The 15,633-nt window shown below is 36.4% G+C and overlaps 1 protein-coding gene and 1 long non-coding RNA gene across 2 annotated transcripts in view; one reads left to right on the top strand and one right to left on the bottom strand.

The window, feature by feature from the left end:
- Window positions 1-15,633, top strand: part of PRELID3B (PRELI domain containing 3B) — a gene marked incomplete at its 5' end in the record, with an annotated part of 66,216 nt that overhangs the window by 46,459 nt on the left and 4,124 nt on the right. The window lies entirely within an intron of this gene.
- On the bottom strand, window positions 12,033-15,563 carry LOC146590788 (uncharacterized). Its single transcript, XR_014896912.1, has 2 exons — window positions 15,309-15,563; window positions 12,033-12,315 (listed from the first exon to the last, which is right to left on the bottom strand). It is a non-coding gene; the product is annotated as an uncharacterized LOC146590788 (long non-coding RNA).

Here is a 15,633-nt window from a genome sequence, read left to right as displayed (position 1 = left end):
TATTATTTTTATATAAATGGGGATTTTAGGAAATCTGTTTATTATAGTACAGTGTTGGAGAAAATACTGTGAAAGAAAATACTTCTATCACAACTGTACATCAAAGGTTTTCTATTACATCATTTTATAGGAGCTATTTGCATTATGTTTCTATCTTAAACTCTTGTATTTGTTTTTATTTTTAGCATACCACCATACTGCCATTACTTTTTATAGAGCTGATAGCATGTCCACATAAATATCCTGGTAAACTGAATGGAATAATAGGACTTAGCATCTTTGGTTCTTCATACATTATATGGTAGGCCTTGTTCCTCAGAAATACACTTTTGTACAATAATTTTCTTCAAAAACCACGCTATACAAAAATAGGTTAATTGAACCTGCAGTCATCTTTGGTTTTATATTGTGCTTAGTATGTTCTTCATGTTTAATTTATAGCAATGTATCTTGATTCTTACAGAGAAATACAACAATAAATAATTTGGAAGAAACGTGTAGAGGTGGCAGATGTTTGTTCTTCTGTTTGCCTCCCTGTTTATGTTTATGTCATTCGTAACAGTACCTCTGTGGCTGTAGGTTTTGAATATACAAAAATGGAATATTCTGTTAAATGTTTGATACCTAAGAGATAATCGTAGCAGGAAAGACAAGTCTGAATGAGACTAGAAAACAAGTGAATAAAGACATTTTCAGAAAAAGAATGAAAATAAAGTGGAGCAGATTACAATTTTAACTTTATTTTTTTTTAACATATTAATAAGGAGCTTGTTTCCTCTAGATTTTGAGTGCTTCCTCTTTAAGAAATTTTTTTTTAGGTCATCCAGTTTCTTCAAAAGCTCCTTCATATTCTGTGTAGTTGTGCTAAATAGTAAACAGCTCAACTGAAAATAAGTTGTGTTTTGCTGTGGCTCTCTTTAAATGTTACTCCTGTATTAGTGGGTATGAATCCCAAAACTGAGCGGACCTCAAGAAGTGCCTTTCATATGATTTTCCTATGGAGAGGGATAATGGTCGAACATGTGCAGTTACTGCAACTTATTTATTTTTCCCCTATACATTTAATGTAGTAACATTGTTTTTTTTCCACCCTGAGCAAATTGCATTAGTTAGTGAAGGATCTGTATTTGATCCATCTAAGTCTGTCAGTCTAACTACCCATATTACAGATATTGATACTTTTTGGTTGCCATCCAAATCAAGCTCAAGGATTCTATTGTCCATGTCAATATCTTTAATTGATTACATTTTCTCAAGCCAGATGTGATGTTCTCTCGTTTATCAGAGATACAAGAGGTAATTGCAGCAATGGATACTTTTGCATGAAACCAAGATACTTTAACTGGAAATTACTAAAATCACATAGCTTTAAGATGTAGTTAATGATGTATTTCTGCAGCCAATTTTATTCTGAACTAAGAATTGAGGATTTATGTGGCTTGAGAAATAAACAAGATAGATTATATTAAAGAAAATATGTAGACATGGCTGTTTCATGTTTAAGATTTTGTTTTTCCTTGTTCTTAGGATGCTGTGGGTAAATTATGCCTCAGGAATTTGGGTATACCCGATTTTAGAAGCTCTAGACATAGCTGGAAGGATGTTGCTTTTTGTCACTTCCTACCTTGAGTTGTTAGCATTCTATTTCCTTGGAGAGAAGCTTACAGCATTATTATGGGGTAAGTTCATAGCATATGCATTGCACAGGAGGCTATTTCAGTGCTTACATCTCTTAGTCATCCTTGATATGTYAGTCAAACTGTGTGTGTCTGTGGAGCAGTATAGATGCTTCATTGAACTGAACTTCACAAACAAATGCTGGTATTATAGTGCAGTTAACATCTGTGGACATCAAAGGTGCAATCATGTTTGGCTCTAAAGCAAGAATAGGCATAGCAGTCCTGAGCTGCCATCAGACGGCTCAGAATAACGCTGTAGGACAACAAAATTGTGATGAACAGAATCTCCCTATTGGATACAGGCCAGAACTGAAATATATGCTAATTAATTTATTTCTCTTTTCAGGTGATACTCAGAAACATAAGAAGCAGGCATAGAAAAAAAAAGTTGAGAAATGGAAGTTGATTAAAAAGTAGAAATTCTCTTATGAATGTGTTGCATTTCTAATGAAGATGAAAGCTTTCTTATCAACTGATGCTGTGTTTTAAATACCCTAAGGCAGTCTTTTTAAGTACTTTGATAGCTTTAGAGTATTACGTTATTTACAAGCAGTTTACAAGAAGAGGGGGGAAAAATAGAATGGCACTAAAAATTCTTTACTTACAAATTTTTATTACAAGGAGAAAGCAATTTGTACCCCTTCTATATGCATATGTATCCAAAAATACATATATATTCACATTTTCAGGGTCTAAATATGTGATATTAGATGTAGGAGAATTTTCTATACTTGCAAAATTATAAGCTTTAACCTACGATCCACAGATGAATACTCAGTTTCCAAAATATTACCAAGCACTTTATTACTAGGTTGTTATAGTATTATAACTGTTTTTTTTTTCTTTGCCTTTTGTTAGTAATCAAATCTAATACTTATTTCTATCTGTATATTAAAAGTCAAACTGAAAATACTTAAAAAGCATTCTTCATATGGAAAAAGAGAAAAAGATTTCTTTTTTTTCTTTTTTTTTTTTTTTTTTTGCTTGAGGGAGTTAAAACAGCATTGTATCACTTCTTCCCTGGAAGAATGTTACAAATCCGAACATAAGTTCTTCTTCTTTAGACACACTCAAACTAAATTTTAATTTTGTGAGTTTGCACCCATTTGTACAGTTTATACTCAGCTAGGATCTCCTAAACAGTAACTCTCTACCCCAGATAGTTACAGTTCATTGTTCTCTCTCTTCCAGTGTTGTTTTCTTAACCTCTTTTGGAGGTAGGGASGTGGGGGAGGGAGGGAAAACCTTGAATGAATGAGTTAGCCTAGTGTTAGATATGTACAAAGAACAGGTTGTTTTTTGCAGGGAGCAGTTTCTAAGGTGGTGTTTTTAAACTTGTGTCAGTCCATTGTCCTGACTTCTAGTAAGAACAATTGAGGATTATTCTTGAGTACCTCAACTGGCATTTTACTTAAGTCACCATGGTAGTGCTACCTAGAATGCAAAATAGGATTTCTGTGATTGTAAGATTAAATTGCATGTATTTGGAGCTGCTCTGCACACTTAATCTCTTCAAAATTCTGAATAATTGATACAGATATAGTAGTAAGGAGTTCATCAAAATAGCATAGCCAGATGCAGGATAATGATTGGTGATGTCGGTTATGTTAGAATTAGGTAAACCTTTCAATTTAAAAAGAAAGTGACTGACATTTTCTGTCTTTGACTTATCAGTGGACTTGGAAAGTATATTAGTGTTGAAGGATAACAAATTTTGTAACTTTGAGAAATTGTTGGGAGAGATCTGAAGATTTACAGAAAACAGGTTTTACTTGCATAATAAAATGGTCAAAATAACTAGAATAATAAAAATTCCTGGGAAATGCAGTGCAGTCAGACAAGCACAACTTGAAACAGAAAATGTATTGTCACCAATTTACTAGAATTGTATCCATAAAATGTGCAGTAAAAGAACTGGTTGATATGATGTATCTGGCCTTTTGAGAGGCACTGGAAAAAGTCTTTGGAAGGATGAAGCTAGTGGTTATGCAGCTATTTATTGGCATCTGGTTAAGTGAGAAAATCAACTTGTAGAAGTAATGGACCATTTTTGTTACAACAAAAGGCTAGCAGCATTAAGTTTGCATTGTAGGTCAGGGAGAGCATATAAATAAAGAAATGACAGAATTGCAAATGTTAAGAAACTACTTCAAGACTGAAAAAGAAAATAATAAAAAGAGAATTTTCCAAGGTTATTCCTRAGATGTAGGATGAAATGAAAGTATAAAGCACTAGAGTAGACTAAATAATTTTGTGTGTTTTTTTGCATGTAGTGAGATCTGGATTTACTTTGACTTAGGAAAAAGGCTATGATATTATGTGTACCTCAGATACGTGTTCTATATACAGCAAAGCAGTCAGAAGAGCAAAAACAATATGAAGTGTTCCAAGGAATTTGATCTCAGCATTAAGGCCAACATAAATTGACCTAACCCAGGATTTGCCTAATCTCTGGTCCAAACAGCACAGAACAAAAATGATTTAATGGCTTGCCTTCATCATAACTCTGTGGTTAGCCAGTGAGAGACAGAGGTGCCTCAAGGCTGTTTGATTTAGAACTGGTATGATAGTTCTCTCTCTGGTAGTTAAGTAGCAGAATACTCGTGGCTAAATAGCCACTCATGTGTAGTAGATTGTGTTATGAACATTTCTTAGCTTGTAGCACCTTACTTGCTTTGCTGTTTTGTAGGAACAGTCAGTGTTTTGCTTTTATTCACATATTGCTTTAATAGTATCTGAGTATAATATTTCTGAAACAAGGAGTGGTATAGAAATTTTGACCTGATGGATAAAGGCATCATGGTTTGAAGACCATGAAAAAATGTGTGTGTAACGCACATATGTTTGTGTGTGTAATGTAATGTATTACCCACCACTACCTGTCATCACTAGTTCTTCAGGCATAGACATTGGAAAGTTTTATTCATTAAATGTTTAATAGTATGGTACATTTTTATAAGAAGTGTTGTAGATTCAGAAAGGGGTAAGATTTAGGGGAGAAGTATGATTATTTCCAAGCAATGGAAAATAATCAGTAATTTCAAAGTACTTTATGTAGTTGTGTCTTTAATTGTAGTTACTGTGCTTGCTCATGAGTTGTGGGTGATAACATATGATTATTATCTGCCTACATGATCACATGCACGTTTGTGACACTTACAAGAAAACAGCATTATCTGGCTGGTAATTGTCATGTTATGCAGAGTTTTAAATACACTGAAATTATGAAAGAGACTGTTTCCTAGACAACAGAATAGTTGTTGCATCCACAAGTTGTATACCACTGTGTGTCTGCCCTTAAGTTGAACACCTGTTTGCAGCTGCTGCTCCCATTAATGGTACCTACAAAATGGGACTCTGTGTAGCCATTATCAAACTCCATGAACAAAATAAGGAAATTTCACAATTGTAAAATAAATAAATTGAAAGTCATGGTGCTAACGAGTCATGCAGCATGTACCTTGTTACAAAATTTGAGTCACTCTTTAAACTGAAACTGTGCGTCATTCATTAGCTGAAAGCCATCCGAGAGCCATGTGCCACCTACTTAAGACCTCTACTGCAAAATGTAAATAGAAGTGCACCCATATGATATTCATACTATTTCACTATGGCTATCTGAGTATGCTAGAACAAAAGAGAACACCACATACAGCAGGCAGAAGACCTAGTCTCAAGAGTAGCCAGTATACCACTAACAAGGCTGTGAGGTGGCCAGCTAACTGCAATCATGTGCATCTGCAATCTGTATGTTTAACTTTACCATCAGAAAGCTGATAGGAAAAATAACTACTTGCATTCAAATCATGTAGACAATGCTAGTGCCTCAGTGTGCTTCAGAACAGCAGTAAATACATCGCATGCTTGAAGGAAGGTATTTGGCCAGTTTTACATATGAGGAAACAATACTCCGAGGTTGTACAGCTTTAAATGAGCCACTAGGAAGTTCTGTGGAAGGAAAAAATGCATCTGAAAAGCTTACGTTTGTTCTAGGGCAGCATCAGCTATCAGATCATTCTATCAAATGCGTGTTTTTTCTCTACCTCAACTTAAACTAAACATTCTGAAGTAAAGATAATGCCTGGTTTACTTTGCAGTGTGTGGGGGATATTAGGGGAGRGGAGGGAAGCTAAATACTATGTAGCAAAAATTTGATCTCGCCTTGATGTTTCTTAGTTTCAGCCTATTAGCTAAAAATTGGGGTGTGCTTTAGCAGCAATATCATTACTTACCAGTTCATATAGTCTGCTACTGTTTCACAGCCAAATGTCACAGGTTTCTGAAAAGTTACCACATTCTTTTTAACATGTTAAGAAAGACTTCAAGTATGAATTTAATAGTAAAATAAATGAATTTGTTCATTAAACAATGACATCCTGTCAGGATGCATCATGACCCTAATGTTACCGGTTCAGTGAACCTCTGTGGGTATGATGGGAGATTCAGGCCAGAATCTGATGGAAGATAAAATCGTCCTCTGTACATATCTTTCATAGGCAGGTTTTGAATTCATATTACCTGTCAGAGCTTGTCCAAGAAAATCTATTTCCATTATCAAAAGAGTGAAAGGCCATTCTGTTTGCATCCAAAGACTATTTTAAATCTTTCTGAAAATATGCACCACCTTTTGTTAAGAGATTACTAAATTTGTTAAGAGGTTACTAAATCAGATTCTACAGATACTATGAGATCTTAGGCAGCCTATACTGCTTCCATAGATAAAGTGTCAAAAGCTCTATCTGGCATTTGATGCAGATATGTACAACTGTATGTTGTAGTAGAAGCTTGCACTGTAGATTTTTTTCAGATTTTTTCTGTCTTAATTCTCAGTCTGCATTTAACTGAGACATTGTATGTGCTTTATATAAATCTGGTCACTTTGAGAGGTATGTAGTAGAATTGCATATATAGTGACGTGYTTGCAAAGGGAAGAAAATTTACTTCATAGTCTATGTTTATAGACTTCTGGAAGCTGAAATCTAAAGGGCTATTCTTGAATACATGAGGCATCTTGAGGCAGTGGGATATATAGGTGAAACATATAATGAACATATTCCACYATTATAGAACTGAGTGGTTTTTACATTAACTTAAAAATCCCTCAGTATTTCTGTGATGCAAGAATGAGAGTCTTATGAAGAGGAAAAACCCTGATGTTGCTTTAACATCAACTATTAATCAATTAAAGTTCCACTGCTTCAGAAATGTTAGCAAACACGTACCGTCTTGGTAGAACCAGTTCTTTTTTTGACTAGATAAAGTAAAAATGAGCTTTCTGTTCAGATGAAAAGACAAAGTAGTTTTGCTTGTTTTTAGCAGTGGATGAGGTCATCTTCATGCTAAACATAGCTGACTGAGTTTTATGAGTGCAAAAGAGTGAAAAATCATACAGTAGAGAGAAAATAGCTACATTTTAAGATGATGTTCAGAATGTTGTTTATTGTGGATAATGGAAAACCATTGATGTTGTTCATTCAGGGAAATCATTTCCACTTTCTGCCTGATTAGAAAAGTTACTGAAGGCCTTGAGAAGCATTGCTATGTAATCACTTAATTCAAAACTTCCCTCTTCATTTCTCAGTAGCGACATACTTAACATACTCACTTTTTAAACTATTTGCTAAAAATCACCCTTCTGTGTTTTTTTTTTTTTTTTTTTTTTTTTGTTTTTTTTTTTTTTTTGTTTTTTTTTTTTTTTTTTTAGCAATTTATGATACATTTTATGTAGTAGGATCTTGACGCCTAAATTTGCATGAATAGATACTTGAGTTCATGAAATGTGAGTTCATGTGTCTTCAGTGATTTGTGTAGCAGGTTAGCAGAGCAAATGGATTAGTATGTGAAAACAGGGCAAAGAAGGTTAGTGTGACTCCTGAACTTAGCTTTTTCTGCAGGGTAGGTACCTATTCACAATATAATCACCCATTGTAGATGATAAAAAGTAGATGGATAAAGATCTGCAGGCTTGTGAGAGAAGAATGTGCTGTTGTTTTACTCATATGCGCTCACTCTTAGAGAGGAGTGAATTGACTCTAGGCAAAATGTGACCAAGTCACGTTCACTGTATTAGTCTAGTGTTGAAGTAATTTGTGCAACCTAGTAATTTGGCTGCTATATTGAGTAAATGGAAACACTAGGATGGAGACATTCCAAATCCAAGTTCCCCTCCTCCCACAAATAAATCACAGATGTCTTTCAAAAGATCATACGCTATTTTACAGTTCAGAAATGATTTTAAGAATCAGACTGTTTTTTCAAAGTGTCTGAGAAAGAAATCAATATAACTTTGAAACAGGAAATAGATGAGCAATAGTATTATTAAGAAACTACGTCTCCTCTTCACATTTTTTTTTTTCTTCTTTTTTTTTTCTCTTTTCCCCTGCCAGTATCATCATGCTAGAGAACAATGTCACTTTTTGACTGCTGCCTTTGTACTACAGTGTACTACAGTCCATGGATATGGATGAAAGMTTTGCGCAGTAGAAAAACAGTACACATTAGGAAGTTCCAAGAAGAGTCCTTTTACAGTTCATCTTGGAAATCAGATTCTGAATCTGTATACAAGTCTATGGGAAAAAAATTACTTTGTCCCATATTGGTTTTAGTCTGAGAAGGAAGAAAATATACCTTCCCTTTTTTATGTTACGTGAACTAGAGTATGGTAGCTGAGCACGAATAATTCTCATTATACACTCTGCCTTTTGGATTTTTTTCCCCCAAAACACAAGAAAACAGCTGTGACACAAACTTTATATTGTGTATATGCTCACTGTATTTCATTTCTGCAGTAAGACATCTACATGACCAATATTACATAGAATCACACTGTATGAGCCTGCGTTTGATATTTCTCAGTGAGCAATAGGATTTTCTTTATTTCTATTTCTTATGCATACATGCAATTTAAAATTCTTGGCATAAGAAAGCGGATTGGAAACCTGGCCAGGGAACCAGATGTTCTGAATCTTGAGAGTGTCGCTRGATTCCTGCTGCCTGTATTTCATATCTCTACTTGTCCTTGTGATCAAGGCAAATGTTAAAGGTGAACATACGAAGATGCTAGATACGTGCTAGATAGGAAACTCTTATTTATACACACGTTCTCTAGAAGCTTCTGTTTCTCTTAATGCATTTGGGAAGTCACTAGTAGAACTGTGCATGCATTGGATTTTTGCATGCATATATTTAATATTCATTGTAGGTTACTAGTGTAACCTACTAGTGTAAATGATCAGATTCACAATTACTGTACTGTCTCTTTCATCCTTTCACTAGGACAAAATGAGTACAGATCACTATCATGCTGGATTTTATTGTGTAAAACACAATAGCCAGTTAGGCTACACTTTCAGAAGTGATTTAAATGGGTTGAAATCATACTGTTGTCAAAAACAGTGTCCCTGGCTGCACATTCCTGTCTGCTTCATTGTTCTGCTGCTATCAGTCATAGAGCTGAGCTGCCAGTAATATCAGTCAGGCTGAAAACTAGTCCTCTTTGTAGGGTTTGTAGGGCTGCCAGATCAGCTTGGCTCAGTCTAGAAGACGTTGAAGGAACCTTTTTATTTGAGTACATTCCATTGCTTTTATGTTGTTTTCATTACTGTATTTGAAGTACTAAAAAAGGGCCTACACGTACCTTTCTCATTTGTTTTCAGAAAGGATTTTCTGTTTAGATCACTTTTTTTTTAACATAGAAGCAAGGAAACAATCTATTTCTGCAGAAAAATAAACACACTCTGGGATTTAGGGATGGGCTGTCCTTTGAAGGTGGTTGCTGCTGAGACATACAATCAGAGTGGGGATTGTGACCTCCTTTGTATGGCTTTGCCTAGAGATACGGATACTTTGAGGTAAGTTTTCCTGTGAGAAGGTATGTATGAATCTTTCCCCTCTGAATTAGTTCTTCTTGTGGAGGTAGTTCTTCAGACCAGTCATGTGGAGAACCTCACAGAAATTTAGCCCCCTTTTATGGGTTTTCCTCACAGAATTTGAAAATGAATCGATTCTACCATAATCCTGAATAAATATATACACCTGTAACTTTTCTCCAAAAACTGGTATATTTGCTAGTATTTCATCTCTGTTGATGGGATGAAATACTGTGATTTTCTCTCTTCAGGAGAGAAAATGATAATTTGTGAAACTTTTGATTTGTATTTCATATGCAACTTGGTATATTTTTACCAAATCATGATGGATTAGATGAGATGGATTTGTTGGCTGTTCCTTCAATCTGTTTTTCTTGAAGTGAGGCAAGAAAAGCCCTAAGTACTAGAGGATTTAGAAAGACTTCCCTGGTTGGCCTGTATGGAAAGAAACTTAGAGATTTGAGTTTTTTGTACTGATCTGTGTTTTATTTTGGGTTGAACTGTTGCATGATACTAGCACACCAAGTTTGTGAGTGTATGAAGAACAAAATGGCACTAAACTGGATCTTGGAAAACTACTGAATATCTAACCAAGCTATAGTTCCAGTAGATGTTTTGGGAGGCCCAGCACAGGCTTAACCAGCACTTGACCATTTGTTCTTGCAACATCATTGCCTACTCTGCAATAGTAGCACAGCCTGTGACTTTTTTTTTAGTTCCAGATGTTGTTCACTGTGCAAAGACATTAATACAGCTGTATTGTTCCCTTATRATGCTTACCCTGGCCTATGAAGAGCTGTTCTGGTACAAGATGAGTAGCAGCTCAAGAATGGGAGTAAGTGACCAGACATGAGGCATGCTCCAGTCAGCATAAGCAGCTTTGACAAAAGTTGGGAAATCACTTTTATAGAATATAGTTTGACAATATGGCTAACTTGATCTAAGTAGGTAGCTTAAGATAGTATAGAGTTCCGGAGTCTTAAATGCTGTCTGCTACATTCCTGTCACCTTCCTCTCTCTGGCTCTAGCATAGACTTGACCATATGCTGGGTCAAATGATGAGCCCAGACCTCAGCTRTGACAAGAAATTCTGGAGTACGTTAGGTGTGAAAAAGGAAGGTGAAAGGTTTCAGAAGGGAAAACCTGCTTGCTGAAGCATTTGGAAGCAAGCTGCTAGGACTCAACACCAGCTGTGGAACTGCTAGCGCTGCGCAGAGGAGAAAAGGTAAAGAATGCTGGCTATTTGGATGAACCACATTTGTTTCTAGCTTTGGTCCCTCTCATTGAAAAGAGGTAGTTAACTTACCACTGAAGTATCTGAATGCTAATCCATAACATAGTTTAAGCTGTGCCCTAACCTGGTAAAAACATAATGAAAATTAACTAATTTGCAGCTAACACCGTGTTTTCAGGATGTGATACATTGTGTAGTGGTGATACAAATGAGAATTCTGTTCAAAATTACTTGCACAAAGCTTCTACTAAAATGTGAACAGGAACTAGAGGAGCTGATACTCTCCCACACTAAGAAATTGCTCTCTGTCCTTTCTGAAAGCAAGGTGACTATTTACTTACTTATTTTGTAAGTGTATGTAGGAAAACACAGCCTAATGGCTTCATATGCTGAATTGACTGCTGATGGTGAAAGAGTGTTTATAGATAGAGTACTCATTAAGGGTTGTATAATGGAAGTAATTGAAGAAGTATGTCTGGAAAAGGAAATATAAAAAGTGTAAGTCTTCTGCCAGTACAATTGCCAGACCGAAAAAAGGAATGGGAACTTGTTTTTCCAGCTCAAGAAAAGGGTAAGACCTTTGAATGGTTTTCCTTAGCACTGTATGAGAGTACCAGTATTTCAGACACATCAGAACCTTTTCTTACAGTTCAAGGAACTGATACAGTTTTATTGTAGTGTTAGCTGTTTCAGAATATGACAGGAAAAAAAACTACCAAATATATTTTCCTCGAAGTGTGTGAAGTAGTAAACTTCTTTCACTTTTCATTTGAAAAACCTGAAATGTATTGACTGGTGATACATGAAGCAGGATAAGCAACCAAAACTCATGTTTTTTCTGTGACAAAGAAATGCAACACTTGAATTTTCTCCATAGGTTTGCTTCCACTCATCAGCAATTTTACCACAGCAAAATGTGGCTATGGTAATCCATTAGAAATGCTACTTTTTCCTGTGTTTGTTTTACTCACAGTTGAAGCTTGAATCACTGCCATGATCATCAAGTCCTTTTTTGCTTAGGATTTGGCATTACTTTTACTTTATACTGCAGAGTGGTCTAATTGATCACTGGTGTTAGGGCTGTGAAGCAGGATGTGCTGCTTTTCTTAAGCATGACAGAAAATCTGTATTTTTCTTAAAGCTAATATTGGAATTGTCTTAAGTCTGCATGAGTTTGAAAATTTGGCTTTTTTGTAGCCATGATGGTGTAGGAATGATTGGAGCTAAAGCTGGAGATGAAATGAATTCTCATTTATGAAATATTTGCTGATCTTTATATTTTTAAGTCAAAATAATGGATATCTTACGAAGCTGCTAAAAGAGGTTAACACACACTTCCCTTCTGGCAAACCCGTGTCTCAAAATGTGAAGTGATAACACACTTTCCAGCAAATACATTAATTGGAACCTCTGAGCGATACACGATCCCAAGCCATTTCAGGTTCTTCATAATCATGCTGAAATATGAGGCACGTGATCCCAGGGCCAGTTTCCTTTATCAGTTGCATTTTGCAGAATCATAAGCAGAGAGTCCCTGAAAGACACAGGAAGTAATCTCAGCATGGGCTTCCACAGATTTTTTTTTTTTTTTTTTTTTTAGATCATAGAATCAGTAAGGTTGGAAGGGACCTCTGGAGATCATCTAGCCCACCCCTTTGCATAGCCCGTACGGGGATTGAGCCCGTGACCTTGGCATTAGGCACCATGCTCGAACCAGCTGAGCTAAACTTGCCCCCCAATGTCTGCTATGGTCCTTAAAACCATCCTGGGAGTGCCTGTGACTGGGCAGGCCTAAATGGCGGAGTATTTTCTTTGATAACAATTTCTAGACAGATATTGCCAACATATACAGGGAAAAGAGTTGTCAGTCTTTATAATGTAATACAAAATTCTTCGACATCAGAAAATAGACATGATAGTCTCAAGATGCTATACAATCAACATAAAGAATTTTAACACTTAGGACATGCAGTGTTTGAATTTTTGTTTAATATCTCCTCTTTCCCCTCTATCACAAATAATCATTTTATTTTTTACAATGTCCAGCTTTATTGTTTATAATTTTATCACTTCTTAAAAAACTCAGGTTTATAAGCAGTCTAGCCCTGGTAGCAGTCAAATACAGAAGCTACTAGAAATTACTTGGGAACAAAATACCTGTTTAAAAAAAAAATATTTTTTCAAATAGAGACATGAATTATTTTCTAAAGTCAGTAAGTTCTTAATTACAAAGTGTAACACAGTTGGCTCTTGCTTGCAGCTAATACTAAGATTTTGGATTGGTGTATCAATAATGACAGCCTTTCCCACTACTGTCTGTTTTTGAGTATAGTCAGAAATCTGTAAAAGTGAAACTTACTTGAACAAAACTCCTATTAAAATAAATTGAAGTTTTATGTAAGCAAGAACCATAAGAGCTAGCTGCTGATCTGCACCAAATGTTGGCATACTTCCTTAGAGAATATTTTTTTCCTTGCTTACAGTAGTTAATGTTGCTTTCACTGAAAAACTGCTGAAAGGCTACACAGTCTAAAGAATAAGAGATGTTTATCTGCTGAATTGCCTATGCCTATTTTAGGGTCACCATCTTCCACAACTGAATACTGTATTCTCAGACCTCTCAAAATGCCTGGCATTTTTAACATCCATTACAAAATTCTCCAGTTGCAAAGATCACTCATTGGGTATTAAGACTATAGTGGATTTAGAACTGACTTACAATCTTCTAGATAGAGCCTTGCATACTGTGATAGATTAATATGCTAACAATATTTAGGAACAGTCTAGTGAGGTGGAAGAAGGTTCAAGATAGGTCTCTTCAGCAAAAATGTAGTCTCCAATAACTCTCACTTAAGTATTTGCTACCAACTGAATATAGTAGTTTGTCATTAAATAGTAGCTTTTCTTGCTAATAACTTCGGTGCTTGATGTTCAGTGTGAACAAGAAGAACGAATGAGAACCTGTCTTACTGAACCTGAGTCTTTCCACAGATTGGTTAGTATTTCTGGCACCAGTGAAAGCTGCTAGAAACTTCACTGTCTGAAGTARCCTGTTCTTGGGAAATTTCTGTCTCAACCTTTTTCAGTGAGGTCATTATTATGCAGTTATGCATGTGTATCAGTCACTATTTGAGAGTTTTGTCCACAAAATAATGTGCTGCACTCTCTCAAGTTTTAAGAAAACACACGTCATTTCTTCACAACTGAAGGCACTTTAAATGCTATCTTGAACTGTAGTAGAAAATGCTTGACAGAACTGGCACAAATTTGTGTGATTAGTATTTGTAATATATTTGGGATTGTTGCTATAACTGATTTTTTGTTTTCTTATTAATCTTACCACTTCTGTTTTATTCCAAGGATGTGTAGGAAACAAGTCAGAACAGATGATTTAAAAACTCTTGAACTGCCTCTCTCTAACAGGAGGTGCTTCTTAATATGGAAGTAAAGAGGCCGTTTTGTAACTGTTGGTTATAAAATAACTTCCAGACAGTGAACTTACAAAACAAATTGGCTAAGGACACCAGAAAGTTGGCCTGGGGGCGGTATTGGTATGACTACTCATCCATCAGTTAAATAATATTTATACATGTCATATCTTTCAGTACAGCATATTCACAGAATCACTGCACCCTCTAGTGATCTTCATAGTTGTGTAATGTTTTGCTCTTTAAAAACAAGTCAGTCATGTAACAGTTTAGTAATTGTTATGCTTGGTTAACTGTAATGTTAGCCCATTTTATGTAAGGCAGTTAATCTGCTGGATGTTAAAATCTGTCTGTAGAGACATCTCATTGCCAACCCATGCTTTACGTTAAACTGTCCACAGTAAGACTGGAACAGTGCACTCGGGGTAGCCTTTGCGCAGCCTCCCTCCAACACAGGCAGCACCATCGACTRTCTCTGCCCCGTCTCCATGGCACGGTTTGCCCTAACACGTCCCAAGAGCTTGACCTGAGCAACTGCCATTTTCCATTTCCTTTCCTTCTGCAATTCCCATACTTCATTACCCTTTTGTTTCTTTCCAGATTGTCCTTTTCCTCTCTATTCATTAAACAGGACTTTGAAAATCAAGTATTTGGGATCAGGCTTGCATCGCAGAAACCCTCTGTAGGTCCTCAAAATAAAGCAGCACTTTCATGAAAATGGTGAATGTTTGGTGCTAATTTTCCTGTTCTCTTCTAATACGCAGGCTTCTCTCCTACCCTAAGGTAAACCACCTGATGACTAAAAGAGACTAAAAACAGCTAACTGTTTCAGCAGGCTAAACATTTACTCTTTTGTTAATGCTGCATGGTAGCCTACGTAAGTGTGAAAGAAAAGATAAAATACAGATGACCTCAGTATAATTCTAGATGCTTTAAATGTGGTTTCACATCCTGATTCTGTGTTCATTTCTGTTGAAGCTTGTCACCTGTTAGAAAGGGAGCAAAGATGTCTTTYTGTCGAAGAGTATGTACAGAAGTAACCTGATGAAAGGGAGGCACAAGTATAAGAAAATTAAAGTACTCTAAGGGGTTGCCTTACCCAGTGAAGGTTACTGCTGTAACTGTCTCCATCATTGCATCAGTACAGAATAGGTGTCCTAACCGCAGCGCAGCCACCTGCTTTATAACGCTTCTTAGCTGATAAAAGGTACTGAGCTGCTGTGTTTGCGCTTAAGATGTAAAGAGAATTCAAGAAACGTGACAGCTGCTGCTTTAACGCCCTCCGCGGCCTTGGCGGCTCGCGAACCGCGGCGGCGATCGCTCCGAGGGACGGGACAGGGCGCTGCGCGCGGGGCCGCGCCCAGCGGCGCGGGCGGCGCCCTGCGCACGCGCTCAGCGCGACCCCTCCCGCCGCCCGGACACGG

The sequence above is a fragment of the Rhea americana genome, unplaced genomic scaffold (genome assembly GCF_003343005.1).
Source record: "Rhea americana isolate MKP2758 unplaced genomic scaffold, rheAme1 scaffold_4, whole genome shotgun sequence".
NCBI classification, from domain to species: Eukaryota; Metazoa; Chordata; class Aves; order Rheiformes; family Rheidae; genus Rhea; species Rhea americana.
Note: the sequence above shows the minus strand (reverse complement) of the source record. Positions and strands in the feature narration are given on the sequence as shown.